We start from the raw sequence: 26,667 nt of genomic DNA, 5'->3' as shown, positions 1-26,667 counted from the left end.
TGTTCTTGCTTTGAAAATAAAAAGAAGCCTTATAAAAAGAATGCAATAAATATTTTTGCTTTCACACTTTTAATTACAATTATAATTGTTCACTTAATGAATCTTGCTTTTCCACTGTTTTTATCATTTTTTTAAATTAATTTTTTTAACTAAGGAAAGTTGCATCATTTGTGCCTCTGAATATTACAAAGAAATTATTGTGGTTCTTCAATTCTTCCATCTGTTAACTTGGCATTATTGAGTATCTTCTTCAAATAATTTATTACATTAGATATTATGGGAACATAAAGAGGAATCAAACTTAGCATCTTTAAGATTATAGAATATTGCTATTATGGTTTGGATATGATTCTCCCCCAAAAGCTCATGTTACATAGCAATATTCAGAGGTGTAATGATTATATTATTAAGGCTATGACCTCATCAGGAAATTAATCCACTTAATGGATTAATAATTTGAAATGATTACTGTACTGGATGAAACTACAGGCAGATGGGACCTGGCTGGAGGAAGTAGGTCACTGGAACACTTAGGATTTCTATTTTGTTCCTAACTCCTTGCTCACTCTCTCCATTTTCTGATTACTATGGGCTGAGCAGCTTTCCTCTGCCATGACTTTCTACCATGAGGCTATGCCACACCTTATGCCCAGAGTAAATGCAGTCATCTGATCATGGCCTGAACCTCTAAACTCATGATCCAAAATAAACTTTTTATATCTCTCTCTCTCTCTCTTTTTTAAAATTTGTTCTTTGTAATTATACCTAACAGTAGAATATATTTTGATATATCATACTTACATGGACTATAGCTGTCCATTCTTGTGGTTGTATGTGATGTGGAGTTACATTAGTCATGTATTCATATACAAACACAGGGAAGTTATGTCGGATTCATTCTACTTCTTTCCCATTCTCATACCCCTTTTCTTTTTGCCATTCCCCCTGTCCAAATTGGGGAACCTCCACTCCCCGCCCCCAGCCTATTATGAGTCAGCATCTGCATATCAGAGAGAACATTTCTCCTTTAAGTTGTTTTTATCAATTATCTAGGTCACAGTAATGAAAAGTTCACTAAGACAGAAATCTAATATTTGAAAGATTATGTTTTACATTAAGAGTTTTTTTCCTAATATTGGATGGTGGATCCTCTCCTTAGAAGGAAGTTTGGTTCAGTGGCCACTATGTCAAGCAGTCTATGGTAGGGTTTATGATCTGCTATTCAGGTGACAGTCAGGGAACACTCTTGAAATCAGTAGAGACCGTCTGGATCTCTTGGAACCTTTTATGAATATAGAACTTAGGACATATCAGAATGTTGTATGATTTACTGTGAAGAAGTCATGATAGGAATTGTCAACTTGATTGAACTAAGAAAGGACTAAAATTAAAAGGCTTCTGAATATGTTTATGAGGATGTTTCAAGGAATGATTGGCATTAGGATAGCAAACTGAGCGGGTACCCACACTAAATGTGGGCAGCATAGTCCAATAGGTTGGGTACCTGTATGGAACAAAAAGCTGGAAGAACGAGGAAGCCAATGTAGACAACAAGCTCGAATCCTTTGATTTGAGCAGGTGCTTCCATTTTTGCTGGCATTGCTAGAGGACATCAAATTCCCATTCCCTTACTCTTTCAAAGGAGACTGACCAGCAATTCTCCAAGGAGTTTCCAGGTCTTTGCTCTCAAATTGGGGCTGCCTCATTGTCCATCTTCTACTGAAGCTTCAGCTTCTTGGACTGAGCAGCTACTGGTTCCTCTGGCTCTCCAGTCTGCAGACTGCCACTGTGGGACTACTCAGTTCCTGGTCATGTAAGCCAATTCAAATCCCAAATACCCTTTTTATAATTGCATATAAAGCTAAAAGGATATCTAACTCTCAAGCTGAAATTATTGTCTTCTCATCTATCATTCTTTACACACATTTGCATATTGTGTCAGAATGAGTCATACCATCTCTGGCAGAAAAATTGTTATGGAGTCCCAGGAATTGATACATGAGAGAGGATTAATGATGTTTGAGAATGGAGAAGAGGCCCCTTCAGAGATCGAATTGTAAGCAGCCAATTAAAAAAAAAGGTATTATTTATTTCCTATGTGCTATAGACAATCATGAAAAGGTAAAATAGTTTTTAGCAGTTTAAACACATAAGACCTTTTAACTTGACAAATTGGGCAAGATAATATGCTTTATAATTTCATTTAAATTCTTATGAATGATTTTGTCAAGATATTTGTAAAAAGATAAAGGCCAAGCTCCATGAAGCAGCTGAGAATGGCTGGGTTCATTAAGCTATTACCTTTAGCAGTTTTGTACAAAGTAATTAGAAAAGTCTATGAGCAATGAGCTACAAATGAGGAACGTGTGAATGGCTAGAAAGTAGCTAAGAAAATCAACCTCCTTCTAAATTATGTGCATCTTTTCAGTATCTATGGCTACTTTCTATTTAAGGGTGGTAAGAACTGGGTAAAGAAGAAAAGCAACCACCTCATCCAAAGGATAAATAAGGCAGAGTTAAATGGAAATAAGCTGTAGATAAACACCTAATTTCAATAAGCCTGCACCAATAGGGCAATTAGGAAGAGCAAATATTTAAAGTGGAATGTTGAAGTGTTAAACTTTTCCACCTAGTCACTGAAAGTTGAGGTACTTAGACTGAAAGAACAGAACTCAGAAATGTTTGAGCCCAGGTAAAAATTTGGGATGAATTTGCATTTCAGATTAGAAGGCTATCAGGTTTAAATTAAGTAGTGATAGCTTATAGTTAAAACATGAAAAGTAGAATGTGGAATTTCAATGCATATTTATGGTTTCTCCATTTGTTTTTCTTAAAATTACTGTTTAACTGAAATAAATAATGGACGGTTTAGTGATCTTCGATGTCTTATTTTTTAGTTAAAAGTAGCAACAACTTAGTCTTATGCTAGTGGAAGAAAATATCCTGCTCCAATTTTACAATGGAAAAAAAAAAAAGTTTCGGGGAAGTAGAGTAACTTCCAGGAAAGCATCAAAGGGGAGAGGGAAAATAGTTAATTAACTGCAAAAGTTAAAAGGCAGCTAACTATGTCTAGCAAAGTTTTAGGTGATTTCCTCTATGGAACATAGTGTTTCATATGGAATAGGAACTCCCTTAACACCAGTTAAACAATATACAAGCTGCCAAGCTTGAATGATAATCCATTTAGTTGGGCATGTTGTACTACAAACTCATGACTAAATGTTTAGTTACCTCTTTTTGCTAGCTGAGTCACTTTATTCATTACCCTGCTCAGACCAAGAGAAATACATGAAAGATATTAACACAGTTGGGTCATCTTACTTTCTTTAAGCACATCAATTCAGAAAACCCAGTGAGATGATGTCGTATTAAAGCATAACGTAGTGTGAAAATTTGAATTCCCAACAAACAGCCGATATTACAACATGGTAATGAAAAACAAAATTGTAAAAAACGCCTCTTTCAATTGAACTTCACGCTAGCCCCAATTACCTCTCCTCTTATCCTTCATTCTACACAGCTACTTGAATAATGCTTTACAGTGGCTTCCATAAGAACTAGGAAATATTTTGTAATTTACTGCCAGTATCAAAATATAAAATCTATTTTCTGAATACTCCAAGACTACTTATTTGTTACCATTCACATTTTTCTGCAATTGTGTCTTTTTATACTCTTTCTGAGCCTTTCTGTTCCCCATGGTTTTACTATAAAGAACGTATGCAGTTTCATTTTTTAGAATTTCCACTGTTACTTCAAATTGTACCTGCTAAAAGCTTTGTTGTGGGCTCTAAAACTAATTCCATAGTGGACAGAGATTTCCACACATAAAGTGACTGAGATCTTAACAATTTATTACAGGAAAATAGCTCCTTCGGGTAGTAGTTTGACTATTTACACCTTTGGAGAAATCTCTTTGTCTTATTTTCCAACTAACTTTGAGATAAGACCTCTATTCCTTTGGAAGACATTCTGTGGGTTGTATGAAAATTCTTTTGAGTTTATGCAATATGCCCTCTCCCTAAATAATGAAAATAAACATGATTTTAAAAATTTTTTTCTATGCTGTGCACACTTTTTCTATTTGAGTAACATTCTTTCCAGATCCTAACGAATAAGACTTGACTATACACATTCTTGATTGCTCCTTTTGCTGTGAAGAAGTTTTTCAGTTTTATCCTTCCTAAAATCAGCATACTACAGTGGCACAGTCACATCAATGTTTATAGAAGCTCAATTCACCATAGTTAAGATATTGAGTCAAACTAGGTATCCTTCAAGAGATGAATGGATAAAAAAATGTGGTACATATATACAATGGAATATTAGTCATAAATAAGAATGAAATTATGGCATTTGCCACTCAATGGATGGAAATGGAGAATATCATGCTAAGTGAAATAAGCCAATCCCAAAACACCAAGGCCGAATGTTCTCTCTGATTCATAGATGCTAACCCAAAACAAGGGAGGGTGGGGAGGGGAATAATAGAAAACCATTGGATTAGACAAAGGAAAATGAAGGGAAGGGAAGGGGAAGGGAAATAAGAAAGACAATAAATTTTTCAGTCATAACCTACACATCATGTTCAACCACAGGAATGGAATCCTAAATAGAATAAATTATATTATATGTAGGTATACCTGCCAAAGTACTTTCTACTGTCATGCATAACTAAAAAGAACAAATAAAAAGACTGGACTATACTACAAACTTTTAGTAAAAAGTGGCAAATGAGATTCACAGAGAAAGTTTTGTGAAAGGAATTCTATTTGTTTTCTTGTTAGAGTAAATAAATGCACAATTTACTCAACTGCATTGTTTCATTCATTCATTTTATAATACAATGCTATAGGGTATACATAGACTTGTGTGGACCATGGCATTTGAAAAGATACCATGCTTCTTTACGTTCCCACTGTATTCAGGCATTCTTTCATTTCCAGGCAGCATTCTGTAATAATTTAGGACAGTTTGAATCACACAGAATATACCACCATTAACTTATGATTTTGTGTTTGTTTAGTTCATGAAGGAATGCTTAGTTCATTGTGATTGTGTAAGTAATACCTGGTGTGATTAGTATGAGTAAGGAAAAAGATAGTAGCTCTTTGAAAAGAATAAAAAAAGTTCTATTTGAATATTTTATATTCTTTGAAGAAAGTCAATGACAACAGAATGGGTGATGAAGTAACTGGGCATGGTGGTATATACCTGATAATCCCAGTGGCTCAGGAGGCTGGGGAAGGAGAATCACAAGTTGGACACCAGCCATGACTAAGAGCGAGACCCTGTCTCAAAATTTAAAAATGGCTGGAGATCTAGCTCAGTGGTAGAGCACCTCTGGGTTAAATCATAGGGATAGATGGAAATGCATCAAAATTAGAAGGTGAGAGTTTAGGTGCCTCACCTCTCATTAACATTCTTTATAGATGTTCATGTAGTATGGACACAAATTTGTATAAAACGTCTCATAAGATATTCTGTACAATGCCTTGAACAGAGATAAAACTATTTTTTATTAAGTATATTGGTAGGTCTAAACATTTTGAAAAATAAGAACTATTTCAAAAGTTTCCTCAAAAAAATCTAGAAATGGATCTACCATATGATCCAGTTATCCCACTTTTGGCTGTATATCCAAAGGAAATGAACTGAGTATACCAAAAGTTACTTGCAACCCTGTGTTTACTGTGGCACTTTTCACAATAGCTAAAATATGTACATCAACAGATAAAGGGATAAAGAAAATGTGGTATATATAAATAATACTGTATTATTCAGCCATAAAGAAGAATGAATTCATTTATAGCAAAATAGATGTAACAGGACATTGTATTAAGGGAAATAACCCAGTTAAGAAAGACAAATATTATGTTCTCTTGCATATGTGGATTCCAAAAATGTCAACCTGAAAGTAGAATAATGACTACCACAGACTGGGAAGGGTATGGGAAAGAGGTTGGGGAAAGGGAGACTGGAGTTAATTAGGGCACTCTGTCTATACACATAGATATATATGTACAATGAATATGTGTTAATAAAAAAAATTAAAAGAGTAATGTCACATAAATAACAAAATGTTAAAAAGTATTCTTCCTTCATTCTTTTTTTTTTAATGGTACTGAATTTTGAGCCCAGGGGCACTTAACTACTGAGTTATGTTCTTACCTTTTTCCTCGAGTTTCTGAGGGTCTTGTGTTATGGTTTAGATGAGAGGTGTCCCCCAAAAGCTCACATGTGAGACAATGTAAGAAGGTTCAGAGGGGACATGATTGGGTTGTGAGAGTCTTAATCCAATTCGTTAATTAATCCCCTGATAGGGATTAAATGAGTGGTATCCGAAGTGGTAGGGTGTGGCTGGAAGAGGTGGGAATTTGGGGCTTGGCATTGGGGTATATAATTTGTATCTGGAAAGTGGAGTCTCTCTCTCTCTCTCTGCTTCCTGATCATCATATGAACTGGTTCCCTCTGTCACACTCTTCCACCATGCCCTTCCTGATTTACCTCAAGTCCCAAGAAATGGAGCCAGCCTTCTATGATTTAAGACTCCTGAAACCATGAGCTCTTAAATAAAAATTTCCTATCCATACATACAGTTGTTCTGGTTGAGTCTTTTGATCACAGCAGCAAAATAACTGCCTAAAACATGTGGCTAAATTGTTGAGGTTGACATTGACCTTGAGCTCCTTCTGCCTCAGCCTCAAGTTATTGAGATTATAGGTGTGTGCCAGTGCACCGGTTGTTCTTTACTTTTTTATAATAGTAAAAGTCTAGACTTTTCTTTTCTCCTTCTTATAATTGAACTATACTCATCATATCTGACAGATATATTATTAATCTGGTAGGATATCCACTGGTAGTAAGACAAATTAAAACTGCGAGATCATTCAATTAATCAAACTGGTAAAATGAATTTGCCAGTCCTAAAGCACCTATTTATTATAACTTCTTTTCCAATATAAATTTTTTTATTTTCATGTGAAGTTTTTTATTGGTTTTTTTTAGTTATACATGATGGCAGAATTCATTTTGATATGATTAGACAAGCATGGAATATATCTTATTAGGATTCTGTTCTTGTGAATGTACATGGTGGTAGGATACAATATGGTATATTCATATGTGTATAAAGAAAAATTATTTTAGATTCATTTCTCTGTCTTTCCTTTTCCTATCACCCTTTTCATCTACTGAATATCTATTCTTCTCCTCTCCCCACATGTTGTGGGTTAGCTTCCACATAATAGCAAAAACATCTGACCTCTTGTTTTTTTGGATTGGCTTCTTTCACTTAGCATGATATTCTCTATTTCCATCCATTGAATGGCAAATGCCATAATTTCATTCTTCCTTATGACTGAGTAACATTCCATTGTGTATATATACCACATTTTCTTTATCCATTCATTTGTTGAAGGGCACCTAGTTTGGCTTGGTATCTTAGCTATTGTGAATTGAGATGCTATAAACATTGATGTGGCTGTGTCATTTATAGTATGTTGATTTTAAATTATTTGGCTATATATGGAGGAACAGGATAGCTGGAACAAATGGTGGTTCCATTCCTAGTTTTTTGAGGAATCTCCATACTGCTCTTCAGAGTGGTTGTACCAGTTTGCAGTCTGACTAGCAATGTATGAGCATACCTTTTTCCTGACATACATGCCAGCATTCATTGTTATTTGTATTCTTGATAATTGCCATTCTGACTGAAGATAGATGAAATCTCAGTGTAGTTTTAATTCACATTTCTGTAATTGCTAGAGATGTTGAACATTTTTTTCATACATTTGTTGACCATTCATATTTTCTCATCTGAGAAGTGACTGTTTAGTTCCTTTACCCATTTATTGATTGTGTTATTTGTTTACTTACTGTGTTAAGTTTTTTGAATTCCTTATATATCCTGGAAATTAACACCTGATCTGAGGTGCAGGTGGTAAAGATTTTCTCCCATTCTATAGGCTTTCTCTTTTTATGTTCTTGATTGTTTCCTTTGCTGTGAAGAAGCTTTTTAGTTTGATGCCATCCTGTTTATTGATTATTGATTTGACTTATTGCACTTTAAGAGTCTAGTTAAGGAAATTAGTTCCTGAGCCCATAGGTTGGAGTTTGGGGCCCACATTTTTATCTAGTATGTGCAGAGTTTTTGTTCTAATTTGTACGGCTTTGATCCACTTTGAGTTGGGTTTTGTACAGGGTGAGAGATAAGAGTTAAATTTTATTCATTTTACTATATATGGATTTCCAGTTTTCCCAACACCATTTGTTGAAGATGCTATCTCTTTTCCAATGTATGCTTTTGGTGTCTTTGTCTAGAATGAGGTAACTGTATTTATATGGGTTTGTCTCTGTGTCCTCTATTCTGTTCCATTGGTCTTCTTACCTGTTTGGTGCCAGTGCCATGCTGTTTTTGTTACTATAATCTGTGCTATAGGTTTGGTATTGTGGTGCCACCCGCTTTGCTTTTCTTGCTAAAGAGTGCTTTGTCTATTCTGGACCTTTTGTTTACCTGATAAATTTCATTACTACTTTTTATATATATTTCTGTGAAGAATGTAATTTCAATTTTGATGGGAATGGCCATTTTGAAAATATTAATGCCGCCTCTTCAAGAATATGGGGGGTATTTCCATCTTCTAAGTTGTTCTTCAATTACTTTCTTCAGTGTTCTGAAATTTTCATTCTAGAAGTCTCATATCCCTTTTGTTACATTAATTCCCAAGGGTTGCTTTCTTTTTTCTTTTAATTTTTTTGAGGTTATTTTGAATGGGATGGTTTTCCTAATTCTTCTTTTGGGTGATTTATCATTTGTGTATAGAAAGACATTTGATTTCTGGGTGTTAATTTTGTAACCTGCTACTTGCTGAATTCAGTTATAAGTTTTAGAGCTTTACCTGTAGAGGTTTTTGGGTCCTCTAAATACAGAATCATGTCATCAGCAAACAGGATAGTTTGAGCACTTCTGTTCCTATTCATATCCCTTTAATTTTTTTCTTTTGCTTAATTGGTCTGGTTAGAGTTTCAAGAACTATGTTGAATAGAAGGGGTGAAAGTGGACATCCATATTTTCTTCTATCTATTGAAATAATCATGTGATTCTTGTCTTTAAATCTATTCATGTAATAAATTGCATTTATTGATTTCTATATGTTGAACCAAACTTGCATCCCTGGGGTGAAATTCACTTGATCATGGTGCACTCTTTTAAAACTGTTTTTATACGTGATTTGACAATATATTACTGCAAATTTGTGCATCTATGTTCATCAAGGATTTGGTCTGAAGTTTTGTTTTCTATATGTGTCTTTGTCTGGTTTTGATAACGGGATGATACTTGCTTCATAGAATGTGTTTGAAAGAGTTTCCTTCTTTTCTATTTCATGGAAAAATTTGAGTAGGATTGGTATTACTTCTTCCTTAAAGATATGGCAGAACTCTGCTGAGAATCCATTTAGTCCTGGGCTTTTCTTTTTTGGTAGGGTTTTGATGGCTTATTCGATTTCCTTACTTGAAATTGATTTGTTTAAATTTTATATATCCATTTGGTTCAATTTGGTAGTTCATATGTCTCTAGGAATTTGTCAATGTCTTTGAGTTTTTTTAGCTTATTGGAGTATAAATTTTTAAAATAGATTCTGATTATCCTCTCTATTTTATTAGTGTCTATGGTGATAATTCAATTTTCATCACAGATTTTAACAATTTGAGTTATTTCTCCCTTTCATTTGGCTAGCTTGGCTAAGGGTTTATCAATTTTTATTTTTATTCTTTCAAAGAATAAACTTTATTTTGGTCATTTTTGAAAAATCTTAATTTCATTGATTTTGGCTTTTAAAATTATTTTGAGTCTTTTGTTGATTTTGGTGTTGATTTGTTCTTCTTTTTTCTAGGACCTTGAGATGTAATGTTAGATTATTTATTTGTTATCTCTCTATTCTTTTAGTGGATGAATTCAGTGTTATGAACATTCCTCTTAGAACTGCCTTCATAGTGTCCCAGAGATTTTGATTGATATGTTGTATCTTTAGTCTCATTTATTTCTTAGTATTTTTATATTTTACCAGTGAACTCTTCTGCTATCCATTCATCATTAAATAGTGAATTATTTAATCACCAGGTCTTAGAGTAGTTTGTTTTTTATCTTATTTTAAATTTCTAATTTAATTCCATTATGATCTGGTAGAATATGGGGTGTTATCTCTATTTTTTGCATTTGTTAAGACTTACATTGTGGGATAATTGTGATCTATTTCAGATAATGTTCTATGTGCTGCTGAGAGAAAAGTGTGTTTGGTCATTGATGGATGAAATATTTTATATATGTCTATTAAGTCTAAAGTATTAATTGTATTTTTCATGTTTTGTAGAATCTTTATTAATTTTTTTTTAAGAAGATCTATCTGGTGAAGAGATAGTAGTGTTAAAGTCACCCAGTTTAATTGTGTTGTGGTCTATTTGATTCTTGATATTAGAAGGGTTTGTTTGATATATGCAGATGCTCCATTGTTTGGGTCATATATATATGATTGCTATTTCATGTTGTTGTATGATTCCCTTGAGCTGTATAAAGTGATCTTCTTTGTCTATTATGATTAACTTTGGATTGAAGTCCACTTCATCTGATATGAAAATAAAAACACCTGTTTGTTTACAAGATCCATGTAAATAATATATTTTTTCCCATCAATTCACCTTTAGTTTGTGGATGTCTTTGCCTATGAGGTGATCCTCTTGGAGACAGCGTAATTTTGGTCTCATTTTTTAATCCAATCTGCCAGTCAATGTCTTTTGGTTGATGAGCTTAGTCCATCAACATTCAACATTGTTATTGAGAGATGATTTTTATTTTCTGTCATTTTGATTTATTTCTAGTTTTTAAGTTGAATTAGATTTACTTTGTTGACTATTCTTCAGTGTAGTTTCTACTTATGCTGGGTTTTATCTTCATTCTCCATTTTTTCTCTGTGAAATAGTTTATTGAATGTTTTGTTGTGTAGACTTTCTAGTTATGACTTCTTTTAACTTTTGTTTATTGTGGAAGGTTTTTATTTCACCATCACTTCTGAAGCTTCATTTTGCTGGATATAGTATTCTCAGTTGGCATTCATTTTATTTCAGAGCTTGGTATATATTATTTCAAGACCTCTTCACTTTAGGGTCTGGGTTGATAAATCAGCTGAGATCCAGATTGGTTTACATCTAAATGTGACCAGTCATTTTTCTGTAGCAGCTTTTTAAATTTTATCCTTATTTCTGTATGTTAGATGTTTGAATAATAAGGTGCCTTGGAGGGGATCCGTTTAATTTTGCATATTTGGAGTCCAGTATGACTCCTGCATTTGACTTTCCATTTAATTATTAAAGTCTGGGAAATTTTCTGATATAATTTCATTGAAAAGATTGCTCATTCCATTAGATTGTACTTCAGAACCTTAATTTATCCTAAGGAATCCTATATTTGATCTTCTAATGTTATCCCATGTGTTTTGAAAATTCTGTTCATGATCCCTTCTCATTTCTTTTCCATGTTCAACTTTATTTTCAAGTTTATATACTTTGTCTTTGTTGCCTGCAACTCTATCTTCCAAGTGGTCTAGGGTCCTTGTCATGCTTTTTATTGAATTTTTAATTGGCTTCATTGATTCCTTCATTCTGATTGATTCTTCCTTAGGATCTTTATGTCCTTATTGAAGTGATCTTTCATTTCTTGTATTTTCTCTCTGATTTCACTCCTTATATTTTATTTTACCTCATAGGTCAGTTTAACTATGAACTTTCTAAGTTCCTTCTCTGACATGTCCTCCATTGTGCTGTCAATGCAGTCCGTTGTTGAGGCATTCTGTCTTGTTTGGAGTTGTTTGTTCTCTTCCTTTTTCATATTGTGTGTGTGTGTGTGTGTGTGTGTGTGTGTGTGTGTGTGTGTCTATTGATTCAAATGGATCTGAAGCAGCAGAGTTTCTACCCTATGAACTTTCAGTGTTCCTATAGGTTTCCAGTACCTCATAGGTTAGGGGGAGCCAAATAATTGCTATGTCCTATGTAAACAATATATAGCAATAAACTAAATACTTTTTTTCATTTTATGACATCTACAAAGTCTGCACAATAAGCAGACTTGGTAGGATCAGCAATTTCATCAGTAAGAACAGTAAGTTCTCATATATTAAATCCGGCATAGATCAAACAAATGGTGTTATGTTTGACTTCCACAGTATTATTTATTACTACAGCATTAGTGGTGGGGGCTGGTGTTATACAAACCAATTAGTGCTAAGATATGTTAAGAATAGAGTTGATTAAGAGGAAAAAATAGAGATAGGTGGGTAGAAAAGTGTCTGAAATTTCAATAGTTGAATATGGGAAATGTGAATGCAAAGTAGGATGTGATAGTTATGAGAGGAAAAAAGAAAAATAGAAGTAAAAAATTGAAAGAAGAGTGAAAGAGGAACCAGTAGACTTTGAATGTTGGCAGGAGAAAAGAAAGAGAAATAAGGGGAACAGAATTGAATAAAACAATAAAAAACCAAACTAAAATAAACTAATAAAAAACCCTAACACTCAAAAGACAGAGCAAGGAAAAATAACTATCTTGAAAAAATAGTGAAAATGAGAAGACAGAAACAAATATATATATGTATATGTCTAAATACCCATGAATCATTCAACACATGTGTACATATTCACACACACAACAAAGAATCTTGATGAAAAATTAAGGAGTCGTTTCTATTTCAGTGGACAGAAAAGTCAATGAGAATATTTTTTATTGTCTGTGTCCAGCTTTTTTTCTTTCCATTCTTTCTTGAGGTCTGTACTGGGCACAAGAGTAGGGACCACAGTATGTCAAATCCTTTTCATTGTGTTGCTCATGAAGATATTAGTTGGAATTTAAAAACTTCTCTGCTTCCCTTCCCCAGATTTCGAAGTCTCTAAGGTACTGGGGCTGTCCACTACAGAGTTTTCGTAAAATCCCTCTTTCATCCACCACTCAGAGAAGCAATATTCCCACTGTTGAATCCTGGGTCACAGAGCTACCAGAAACACCACTTCCCTCTAGTCAGCCATCTTCCCTCCCACTGTTATTTGTTATATGTGAAACCCAATATAGCATTTTTTCCCACACATCGTACTATTTTATATTTTCATAAAAATATAACTTAATGAAAATTTAAAGTTTTGCTTTATGTTAATCAAAACAATTTTAATTTAAGATAAAATTCTAAGGATGTAGGCAATTTTCTTTACATTTAAGTGGAATTTTATCAACTGATTAAAAGTATTTTATATTTAGACATCTTGGTAAAGACACTAGACATTAAAAAGATAGAGAAAAATATCATGGACATTTGTCACCATTTAAAGAAAAAGAATCATGTTGGCCCTATTGTATTTCTATATATACACACATGCACATACACACATATATACATACATATATGTACACACTATGTATGCATATACATGTCCTGACTACAACATTGTCACAGAACATTGCCACATCCTTATTAAAAGAAATCATACTCTAAAAATTATTTATCCAGACAAGTATTTGTTCAGAACTAAAAAGCAAGCAACCATTTTTAAACATGCAAGAATTCAGAAACTATAGCAACACATATTCCTCTTAGAAAAATCAAACCAAACAAACCTAACTTACTAAGAAATGCATTGAAAACCTGAAGAAAGGGACTGGTAAAATTAAATCATTTAAATATACAACACCTGTAGCATGTTTGGTTATAGCAGAAAACATAAATATTCTAAATTGTGACACTATAGAAATAACATGAAGAAAAAAATGGAAAGTAGAAGTGGATACATAAGTTTTTGAGGTTAAAATACCATATTTAAAAGTATAAGGCTAAACATTAGTAGAAAAGGTCATACTTTCCCACATTATCAGCAAGAAAATTTTTAAACAACAACAAAAAAACCCCAAAATAGTATACAATTAAAATCACAAATCACATTATCTAAAAATAAAAAACAATAGAGAATAAAAACAAAGTGTGCAAAGAAGGCGATGAAACTAAAACTAAAAATATCGGTCATAATCATAAAATATTCTGTTAAAAATGATTCCTAAGTAGTGAAAGAGCAATAACATGTATTTATGTGCCATTTATAAGGAATACATTTGAAATAAAAATTAAAAGAATGAAATCTGTGAATCTTTATCAAAAGTAAACCTCAAAATTCATAAAATGAGTCATGAGAAATATAAAATAGCAATACGTTTCTAATAGGGCACTTTCTCATATCAGATACTTAAGTATACATAAAATAAGTATACAGAGGAAATATTAATGTAATTAGGTAGATTGAAATAATAAAGTATGAATTCTATAATTACAGCAAGCGAGGAAGAGAGAACCATATACACAGAGACACACAAAGAAACGTGACAACTATATACAACTAATCATATGCGAAGAGTAAAAAATATAATTTCTAAATGAGGAAGTGGTACAAAACACCTTATCCAAACTCAAAACAGATACAACTGTGAATTAATAACATAAAAGGAAGGATGAATATAAATGAACCTCCTTCCATGTTGAAATTTAAGCAAAGAATACTTTACAAATCTCTTGGGTAAAGAGAAAGTAAAGCATCATTGGCAGATTTTATAGATGGCAAAACAATGAAAAAAAAACTCAAACAGATATCAAAACATAAGGAATAAATAACCCTTAAAACACAGCTGATAAAGAGCCATAGCCCAGGTATTTATGTACTGAACAAAACTATGCTGTGAACTAAGTACATTTCTTTGAATGTCAACAACAAAATAAGCTGAAAGTTAAACAAAAAAGAACTATAAAGATAAAAAACACAAGCAAATGAATAACACCACAGAAAAACATACAAAGTAAATACTCAACCTAGATTTTTTTTACTAAAATAATAAAATAAAGAGAAATTACTGGTTTGCCCAATCAACATACACAAAGAAAAACTTAAATTGAAAAACCTAGAAATAATTATAGCAAAATTAGACCATAAGTCAAATTTGGCTTGATGTAAAATTTTACTATAACTGAATTTTGGTTTTCCCTTGTACCTTTATGAACAATTATTTTTATGTGTTCTACTCACAGAAGTGCATAAGGTGAACTCAGTTATAACACTGTTACTGTTTTCTTTACAACTTTTCTTAAACTGATCGGCTTCTACTCATGGTCAACAATCTAAGTTCAGTTATGGCACTGACTTCCAAACTTGTTTCTCCAGAATATATACCTACAAGACCAATTTTTTTTTCATACATGGCTCTTTTCCTTTTTTCTGCATATTTGGTGTCTGTTCTTCATGTCCCAGAATTTAGTGTTTTAAAGCAACAACAGTTAGTTAATTTTCACAAGTCTTTGAGTTGACTGGACTCATCTGCTAGTCTGGGCTCAATGTGACTTATTTTGGAGGCATTTTCTCATATGTGTCTCAGGGTGGCTGGGCAAGGATGATTTGGGATGTCCTTGATTTGGATCAATTGACATTTTCCCAGATGTCTCACATCCCACTGGCAGACTAGCCCCAGCACTTTCTCCTAGTGGTGGCAGAGGTCCAAGAAAGGACAGAAACAAAAACTTTGTCAAGTTTCTGGTAGCATTTAATTTGTTACTATTGGTCAAAGTAAATCAAATGACCAGAATCAGTCAGTGTGGAAGGTGTTCAATACAGGTTTTATCCTTTGGACATAGGGCTAAGTAAGGAGAAGGGTTGTTAATGTGATCAGTTCACCACAGATTGTATGACAGGCTGTGGAGAGAGAGATTTACTACATTTTGGGAACTTTCAAAGGTGTTAATAAGACCTATGAAAGTTTTGAACAGGCATTTCTAAGTTAAGAAGAGTAATTAAATTTTACATCAGAGTGACAGAAGGAAGTGAGATATTCTTGGACATACTATGGATATAAAGTATTTGGTGAATTAAAATTGTAAAATTTATATGGGTGAAGAAAATGTAAGGTTTTGAACCTTACATTGTCATAGAAAAGCAATACAAAGTACACATTTTACAGTAGTAAATAGGATACATTGGAGGAAAGTCACCATAGAGGTGACGAAGTGACCACCATGGTTAGTTTAACAGGAACTGAAGATGAGGAAAATTAGCCAACAATTAAAATTAATATTTTGTTTACTCATGATGATCATTCACCATTTGTGTTTCCTTCAAAGCATGGCAAACTGGAATGAATATATATATATCATATTTTATATTATATATTATTATATTATGTATATATACTTACATATTATTATATTATATATAATTATATGTATTATATATAATATATACCATATTATATATTAATGTATATTATATATATTTATATGTATACATGTATTTAAACCTGAGTATGTCTTTCATTCATGTTTGACCGCCCAAGGCAAAATTTGTTTGTAAGCCCAATAATAATAATCATTGTATTATAAAGACTAAAATTTCAGATTTCAAAAACATTTTTGGTAGCTTTTAACCTATTTGTTTTTTCCTACAAGCTCCCTAGATATTTGATAATTCCCTAAGGATTTGTTTAATTGTTATGTGATTTTCTTTATTGTCTATTAAATAGAGGTCATCTGTTCCTTAGTCTAGATTCTCTCAATCTAGTGGAAATGGGGAGAAAAGAAAAACAAGACCAAAACCACAACATTTCTTCCTGTATCTCTTTCTTCTAATACCATAGTACCTAAAGGGAAGAATATGAGATTTTTGTGTATAGAATTCAAGATTTATGCCCTGATTCACTATTCATTCTTCCACTTCCATTATATGATCTAAAGAGAGATTACATACATGCTTTAAAAATAAAATAAAAATAGGGTTGGGGATACAGTTCAGTGGTTGCCTAGCATATACCCAAAGCCTCAGGTTTGATCCCCCGTTCCGCAATGAATAAAGTAAAATATAAAATAAATTTAAAAATCATTATCAACCTTTAAAAGAACTTTTTAAATATTCCATGTTATTTTATTATATAAACCTAAAATCTAGAAACTAATTTCTCTAGAATATATATCTCTGTATAATATTGGAAAGTTAGCTCTGGGCTATTTATAGAATTCAGAATTTTTTTTAGGGAATAATAAGTATAATAATATCATTATGTATGTATGAGTTTTTTTTATTTACTTGTTCATATTTCAGGCTATCCCGAGAGCATTTTCATATATTGCAGTAGAAAAATACATAGTAACTGAGAAATTCATGTTGGAATGGCTATATGTTCATTTTCTTAGATATAATCAAAGTACATTAATTTCACCAAAAATGTTAACACATTTCAAAATAGAAACAAGTTATGTTGTATCTATTACATTAATATAATTTAAATTTTCATTGTGTTATTTAACTGTTGATATTTCAAAATGTAAATTTATTTTTATTTTTCCAATGTTTCAGTGAGTAAATAAACATCCTTGGCTACTAATTCTCTGTCAGCTTGTTTGTGATTTAAAAAAATAAATATTCCTTTTTACTAAACTCTAATGGTCAGTTTCATAGTTTTGATTTTATTTGTGACATTCTTGATAAAATGATTTTTTTTTTTTATCTGTGAATGATACCGAAATAGTAACTTTAAAGACAAGCTCACAGGCAGACATTTGTTTTAAAATTTGGGACCTTACTGGATAACTAAAGAAGATGATAATGGTAGTTTTGTTTCAAAGAGATACTAACTATGATAGTTATTTTAACTTATAAGGCCTGGGAATTCTATTTCATATAAACTTTTGAATAGTTCAAGGATTAATACCTCAAATTTTCATGCCACCTTAGAGTGAGTCCTACTAAAATAATAAAATCATATTTGTGTGTAGTCATCTTTTGATTGCTGTGAACAAAATACCTGACAAGAACAATTTGAAGGAGGAAAGATTCATTTTGGTGCATGGTTTCAGAGGAGTTGGTTCAGGGTGGGCTTGATCCAAGGCAGAAACATCAAGGTGGAGGGGAATGGCAGAGGAAAGCAACTTAGCTCATGTAAGTAAGTCAGAAGAAGTAGGAAGGGGCCAGAGACAGATATATTCCCCAAGACTATGTCCCCAGGGACCTTCTTCTTCCAATAATGTCCCAAGTGCCTTTAGTTATGACCCCATAGTCCATTCAAATTATTAATCCATCAAATGGATTAATTTCCTGATGAAGTTGTAGTTCTTGTGATCCAAACATTGCCTAAAAATCCCATCTCTGAACCTGTTCACATTGGGTACCATGCTTTATGACATTACAAATTCAAATCACAATAGCTGTTTCTTCATGTTCCTTGTAGTATTACACTACCTTAATTAAGTAAAGTCCTTAGTAACTAAATAAAAATTTCTCTGAAGTTTGGATTTAACAAAAATATTATAAAGTGTCATATCACATATTTTTAAAAAATTTTAAATTTGTTTTAATTATACATGGCATTAGAATGCACTTTGATTCATCATATATCATGGAGTATAATTTCTCATTCTTCTAGTTATACATGATATAGAATACCAGTGGGTTGTATAATTATATATGTACACAGAGTAATAATCTCTAATTCATTCTACTATCCTTCCTATCCCCACACCCCCTCCCCTTTCTTTAATCCCTTCTACCTATTCTAAAGTAACTCTATTCTTCCCTAACCCCCTCCTCATTGAGAATTAGCATCTGCATATCATAGAAAACATTTAGCTTTCCGTTTGGGGGCATTGACTTATTTTGCTTAGCATGATATTCTCCAGCTCCATCCATTTATTGCCAAATGTCATAATTTCATTCTTCTTTAAAGCCCAGTAATATTCCATTGCATATACATATCACAATTTCTTTATCCATTCATCTGTTAAAGAGCATCTAGGTTGGTTCCATAGTTTAGCTATAATTGAGTTGAGCTGCTATAAACATTGATGTGGCTGTGTCACTATAGTATGCTGATTTTAAGTCCTTTGGGTATAAACCTAGGAGTTGGATAACTGGGTCAAATGGTAATTCCGTTCCAAGTTTTCTGAGAAATCTCTGTATTGCTTTCCATAATTATTGGACCAATTTGCATTCCCACCAGTAAGGTATGAGTGTACCTTTCCCCCCACATCCTCACCAACAATTTTTGTTGTTTGTATTCTTGATAATTACCATTCTGAACCAGACAAAGACACATCAAAGAAAGAAAACTTCAGATCAATATTCCTGATGAACACAGACACAAAAATTCTCAGTAAAATTCTGGCAAATCACATATAAAAACATATTAAAAAGATATTTCACCACAATAAAATACAGTTCATCTCAGGGTTGTAAGGTTGGTTTAACATAAGGAAATAAATAAATATAATTCATCACATCAATAGACTTACAGAAAGGAATCATATGGTTGTCTCAATATATGCAAAAAAAGCATTTGACAAAATACAGCACCCTTCATGTTCAAAACACTAGGAAAAACTAGGGATAGTAGGAACATACCTCAACATCATAAAAGCTATATATGCTAAATCCAAGGCCAGTATCATACTAAATGGAAAAAATTGAAACCATTCCCTCTAAAAACTGGAACGAGACAAGGATGCCCTCTTTCACACTTCTATTCAACATAGTCCTGGAAACTCTGGCCAGAGCAACTAGACAGGAGAAAGAAATTGAAAGGATATGAATAGGAAAAGAAGAACTTAAACTATCACTATTTGCTAATGACATGATCCTATATTTAGAAGAACAAAAATTCCACTAGAAAACTTATAGAACTAATAAATGAACTCAGCAGAGTAGCAGGTTATAAAATCAACACCCATAAATCAAATGTATCCCTATACATCAGTGACAAATCTACTGAGAGAGATATTAGAAGAACTACCCCATTCACAATAGCTTAAAAAAAAAAAATACTTGAGAATCAAACTAACAAAGGAGTTAAAAATCTCTACAATGAAAACTAAAGAACACTAAAGAAAGAAATTGAAGAACTTAGAAGATGGAAAGAACTCCCCTGCTCCTGGATAGGCAGAATTAATATTGTCAAAATGGTCATACTACCAAAAATATTATACAGATTTAATGCAATTTCATTAAAATTCCTATGACATTCTTTATAGAACTCAGAAAAGGCAATCATGAAATTCATTTGGAAAAACAACAACAATAACAACAACAACAACAACAACAACAAAAAAACCCAAAAAACAGAATAGCAAAAGCAATCTTTAGTAAGAAAAGTGAAGCAGGAGGCATTGCAATACTAGACTTTAACTATACTACAGAGCTATAGTAACAAAAACAGTATGGTATTGGCACCAAAACAGACATGTAGAACAATTTTACAAAATAGAAGACACAGAGACAAACCCATATAAATGCAGTTATCTCATACTAGATAAAGGTGCCAAAAACATTCAATGGGAGAAAGATAGGCTATTCAATAAGTGGTGCTGGGAAAACTGGAAATTCACATGTAACAAACTGAAATTAAACCCCTATTTCTTTCTATTCCCAAATCTTTGCCATGTCAGCTTAGGGTCTGACTTCCTTAACAAGACTCCCAAAGCAGAAGAAGTAAAAACAAGAATCAATAATGGGACGGATTCAAACTAAAAACTTCTTCTCAGCAAATGAAATAATCAGTAATGAAGAGAGCCTACAGAATGGGAGAAAAGCTTTACCACATGCACCTCAGATAGAGCACTAATCTCCAGAATTTATAAATAACTCAAAAAGCTTCACACCAAAAACAACAACAACAACAACAACAAAAAAAAAAACAACAACAATAAAAAAAATAAATAACCCAATAACTGGGCTAAGGAACTGAAAAGACACTTCACAAAAGAAGAAATACAGTTGATCAACAAATTTAAGAAAAAATGTTCAACATCTTTAGCAATTAGAGAAATGCAAGTCAAAACTACTCTAAGATTTTAGATTTTATTTCACAAATATTTTTATAATGTTTTAATATATCATTAAATACTTCATTTATATTGAAATGGCTTATTGAAATGGCTTATTAAATAATTATTAGCATAAATATTTTATGATTCCTAAAAAAGTACTTTACTCAGCTAAAGTTTCATAGATACTAATATACCTGAAGGTAAAGGCAAGGTGAGATATGGGGGAAGATTTTATAATGCATAATATTTTCTTGAAAATATTGAAAAATGGAAGCTATTAAATTATACATTTTAGCATTATTAAAAGACTAAAATATGATTAATTTATTTCAATCTGGACTTTTCTCCCTCAAATATTATTTATTTAGAATGTATTTGTGAAACATTTATTTCTCTATGCTGTCAAATAATAATTTGGGGAATTGAAGATAAATAATATACAACTTGGCAGGTACTCTACCACACTGAGCTACATTTTGAGACAGGATATTGCTAAGTTGCCCAGGTTGGCCTAGAACTTGTGATTCTACTGATTTAGCCTCCTGAGTAGCTGGGATTTTGATATGCACTATCATTCCAGGCTCAGATTTTATTTTTAACATTGAGAATGTACCTGACAATCATTATAGGAGAATGTAACTAATAATCTATGTGTTTTTACTTTAAGAAATGCTTATAAACCTTAGGCATTTCTTTTCCTTTTTAAAAAAGAAAACAAATGACAAATAGTTTTTCTGAACTTAAGTTCATCCAGTTTTATCTATGACATATAAAGATCTTGGCTGAAGACTCCCATTCAAACAAAATGAGAAAAGATGAGCGCAAAAAATAAACAATTTTTCTTGGACACATCAGAGAAATAGAATCACAGGCAACCACCACCCAGAAATGTGGAGGTAAGAGGAAAATCCAGATAGTTACAGTCAAGAATATCTTGTTGGGAGCAGAAGCCATGGAAATCATAAACTGGTAGAAGACTCTAAATGGTAATTTTTATAAATTTCTTCAGGTTGAGAATGAACTATCGTGAGGATGAGAAAAGTCCAGTGGCTAGTATGCATTAGCCAAAAATATTAGAAGGGGTCCCCACACTTTTGTAGGTTATCTCTCCAGAAAGCCTGCCAGTTTCTCATGGTAAATTGTCAAATAATAGCCTGTGTAGCTGTGGCATCCATAGGGGTAAATGAAGCATTATAAAACATAGCCAGAGAATTTTCTATAACAAACCCTAAAATAACTTTACCAGACCGTATTCTCCCTTGGAAAAGATTATTTTGGAAGATTCCAGCAGCCCCTCTCTAGCCTTCCTATCTTATCTAAGTTAGGAGAAAGCTAGGAAACACTCGTGAAGGCCACATCTGAGGAAAACAGGATAATAAAAGACTAAAATTATACTTAATCAGGGTTTTAGGTGACCTTTGGCCCTCTGCTATGACCTTCACAAGATGTGAAACATAAGAAGAGATGGGAAATTCAGGAATGAAAAGAAAATCCTAGGCATTATAAAGCACTGTTGGAATGTAGAATGCCTTTGAGGGGCTAATTTGTAGACTGAATAAGGCTAAAGAAAGAGCCACTAAAGTCTAGGAAAACAGGGAACATTTTCAAAACAGGAAAGAAAGAAGAAAGAAAGAGAGAGAGAGAGAGAGAGAGAGAGAGAGAGAGAGAGAGAGAGAGAGAGAGAGAGAGAGAGAAAAGGTACATCTAAGAACTCCAGAAAAAAAAAATTTTAATTGTAAACAAATGGGATACATGTTGTTTCTCTGTTTCTACATAGAGTGAAGGCATACCATTTGTGTAATCATAAATTTACATAGGGTAATGTTGTTTGATTCATTCTGTTATTTTTTCCCTTCCCCCCACCCCTCCCACCACTCTTTTCCCTCTATACAGTCCTTCCTTCCTCCAATCTTGCCCCCCTACCTAACCCTAACTCTAACCCTAACACTAACCCCTCCCACCCCCCATTAGGTGTCATCATCCACTTATCAGCGAGATTATTCAGATTATTCGGCCTTTGGTTTTTTGAGATTGTCTTATCTCACTTAGCATGATATTCTCCAATTTCATCCATTTGCCTGCAAATGCCATAATTGTATCATTCTTTATGGCTGAGTAATATTCCATTGTATATGTATGCCACAGTTTCGTTATCCATTCATCAATTGAAGGGCATCTAGGTTGGTTCCACAATCTGGCTATTGTGAATTGAGCAGCTATGAACATTGATGTGGCTGTATCTCTGTAGTATGCTGATTTTAAGTCCTTTGGGTATAGGCCAAGGAGTGGGATAGCTGGGTCAAATGGTGGTTCGATTCCAAGTTTTCTGAGGAAACTCCACTCTGCTTTCCAGAGTGGCTGCACTAATTTGCAGCCCCACCAGCAATGTATGAGTGTACTTTTCTCCCCACATCCTCACCAACACCTGTTGTTCTTGATAATTGCCATTCTAATTGGGGTGAGATGGAATCTTAGGGTAGTTTTCATTTGCATTTCTCTTATTATTAGAGATGTTGAACATTTTCCATATGTTTGTTAATTGCTTGTACATCTTCTTCTGTGAAGTGTCTGTTCATTTCCTTAGCCCATTTGTTGATTGGGTTATTTGCATTCTTGGTGTAGAGCTTTTTGAGTTCTTTATAGATTCTGGAAATTAGCGCTCTATCTGAAGTATGATTGGCAAAGATTTTCTCCCACTCTGTAGGCTCTTTCTTTGCATTGCTGATAGTTTCCTTGCTGAGAGAAAGCTTTTTAGTTTGAATCTATCCCAGTTGTTGATTCTTGCTTTTATTTCTTGTGCTATGGGAGTCCTGTTGAGGAAGTCTGGTCCTAAATCAACATGTTGAAGATCTGGAACTACTTTTTCTTCTATAATCTGCAGGGTCTCTGGTCTGATTTCGAGGTCCTTAATCTATTTTGAGTATAGTTTTGTGCATGGTGAGAGATATGGGTTTAGTTTCATTCTGTTGCATATGGATTTCCAATTCTCCCAGCACCATTTGTTGAAGAGGCTATCTTTTCTCCATTGCATATTTTTGGCACCTTTGTCTAGTATGAGAAAATTGTATTTATTTGGGTTTGTGTCCGTGTTCTCTATTCTGTACCATTGATCTACCTGTCTATTTTGGTACCGATACCATGCCATTTTTGTTACTATTGCTTTGTAGTAGAGTTGAAGATCTGGTATTACGATACCCCCTGTTTGCTCTTTCTGCTAAGGATTGCTTTAGCAATTCTGGGTTTCTTATTCTTCCAGATGAATTTCATAATTGCTTGCTCTATTTTTGTGAGTTACATCATTGGGATTTTAATTGGAATTGCATTGAATCTGTATAGCACTTTTGGTAAAATGGCTATTTCGACAATATTAATTCTTCCTATTGAAGAACATGGGAGATCTTTCCATCTTCTAAGGTTTTCTTTAATTTCTTTCTTTAGTGTTCTGTAGTTCTCATTGTAGAGGTCTTTCAGCTCTTTTGTGAGATTGATTCCCAAGTATTTCATTTTTTTCGTGGCTATTGTGAATGGGGTAGTTTTCCTAACTTCTCTTTCAGTGGATTCATCACTATGTACAGAAATGCATTGGATTTATGAGCATTGATCTTGTAACCTGCTACCTTACTGAATTCACTTATGAGTTCTAAAAGTTTTCTGGTGGTATTTCCTGGTTACTCTAAGCATATAATCATATCATCAGCAAATAGAGATAGTTAGAGTTCTTCTTTTCCTATTCCTATCCCTTTGATTTCTTTGGTCTGTCTAATTGATCTGGCTAGAGTTTCAAAGGACAATATTGAATAGAAGTGGTGAAAGAGGGCATCCCTGCCTCGTTCCAGTTTTTAGGGGGAATGCTTTCAGTTTTTCACCATTTAAAATAATATTAGCCATGGGCTTAGCATAGATTGCCTTTACAATGTCAAGGAATGTTCCCACTATCCCTATTTTTTCTAGTATTTTGAGCATGAAGGGGTGCTGTATTTTATCAAATGCTTTTTCTGCATCTATTGAAATAATCATGTGATTCTTGACTTTAAGTCTGTTGATACGGTGAATTACACTTATTGATTTCCTGATGTTGAACCAACCTTGCATCCCTGGGATGAAACCCACTTGATCGTGGTGCACTATCCTTTTTAATATGTTTTTGTATGCGATTTGCTAAAATTTTGTTGAGAATTTTTGCATCGATGTTCATTAAGGATATTGGTCTGAAATTTTCTTTCCTCGATGTGTCTCTGTCTGGTTTAGGTATCAGGGTAATATTGGCTTCATAGAATGAGTTTGGGAGGGTTCCCTCTTCTATTTCATGGAATACTTTGAGAAGTATTGGAATGAGCTCTTCTTTAAAGGTTTTGTAGAACTCGGCTGAGAACCCATCTGGTCCTGGACTTTTCTTTGTTGGTAGGCTTTTGATGACTTCTTCTATTTCATTACTTGAAATTGGTGTATTAAAATTGTGTATGTCTTCCTCGTTCAGTTTAGGCAATTCATATGTCTCTAGAAACCTGTTGATGTCTTCAAAATTTTCTATTTTGTTGGATTATAGATTTTCAAAATAGCTTCTAATTATGTTTTGTATTTCATTTGTTTCTGTTGTGATATTTCCTTGTTCATTCCGAATTTTAGTGGGTTTTCTCTCTTCTTCTCTTTGTTAGTGTAGCTAAAGATTTATCAATTTTGTTTATTTTTTCAAAGAACCATCTATTTATTTTGTCAATTTTTTGTATTTTTTCTTTTGTTTCAATTTCGTTGATTTCAGCTCTGATTTTAACTATTTCCTGTCTTCTACTACTTTTGGTGCTGTTCTGTTCTTCTTTTTCTAGGGCTTTTAGCTATAGTGTTAGGTCGTTTATTTGTTGAGTTTTACTTCTCTTATTGAATGCACTCCATGGAATAAATTTTCCTCTAAGTACTGCTTTCATAGTGTCCCAGAGATTTTGATATGATGTTTCTTTGTTCTCATTTACCTCTAAGAATTTTTTAATTTCCTTCCTAATATCTTCTGTTATCCATTCATCATATAATAGCATATTGTTGAATCTCCAGGTGTTGGAGTAGCTTCTGTTTTTTACTCTTTCATTTATTTCTAACTTCAATCCATTATGATCTGATAGAATGCAAGGTAGTGTCTCTGTCTTCTTGTATTTGCTAACATTAGCTTTGTGGCATAATATATGGTCTATTTTAGAGAAGGATTCATGTGCTGCTGAGAAGAAAGTGTATTTGCTCTTCATTGGATGGTATATTCTATAAAAGTCCGTTAAGTCTAAGTTACTGATTATGTTATTGAGATCTATGGTTTCTTTGTTCAATTTTTGTTTGGAAGATCTGTCCAGTGGTGGGAGAGGCGTGTTAAAATCACCTAGTATTATTGTGTTATGGTCTATTTGATTTCTGGAATTGAGAAGGATTTGTTTGACATACATGGATGAGCCACTGTGTGAGGCATAGATGTTTATGATTGTTATATCTTGCTGATTTATCCTTCCCTTTAGCAGTATGAAATGTCCTTCTTTATCCCTTCTGACTAACTTTGGCTTGAAGTCCACACTATCTGAAATGAGGATGGATACTCCAGCTTTTTTGCTGAGTCCATGTGCATGGTATGTTTTTCCCCATCCTTTCACCTTTAGTCTATGAGTATCTTTTTCTATGAGGTGAGTCTCTTGCTGGCAACATATTTTTGGATCTTTCTTTTTAATCCAATCTGCCAGTCTATGTCTTTTGATTGATGAATTCAGGCCATTAACATTCAGGGTTATTATTGAGATATGGTTTGGTTTCCCGG

This window comes from Sciurus vulgaris, assembly GCF_902686455.1.
Source record: "Sciurus vulgaris genome assembly, chromosome: 3".
Lineage (NCBI taxonomy): Eukaryota > Metazoa > Chordata > Mammalia > Rodentia > Sciuridae > Sciurus > Sciurus vulgaris.
This window is presented reverse-complemented; position numbering follows the sequence as displayed.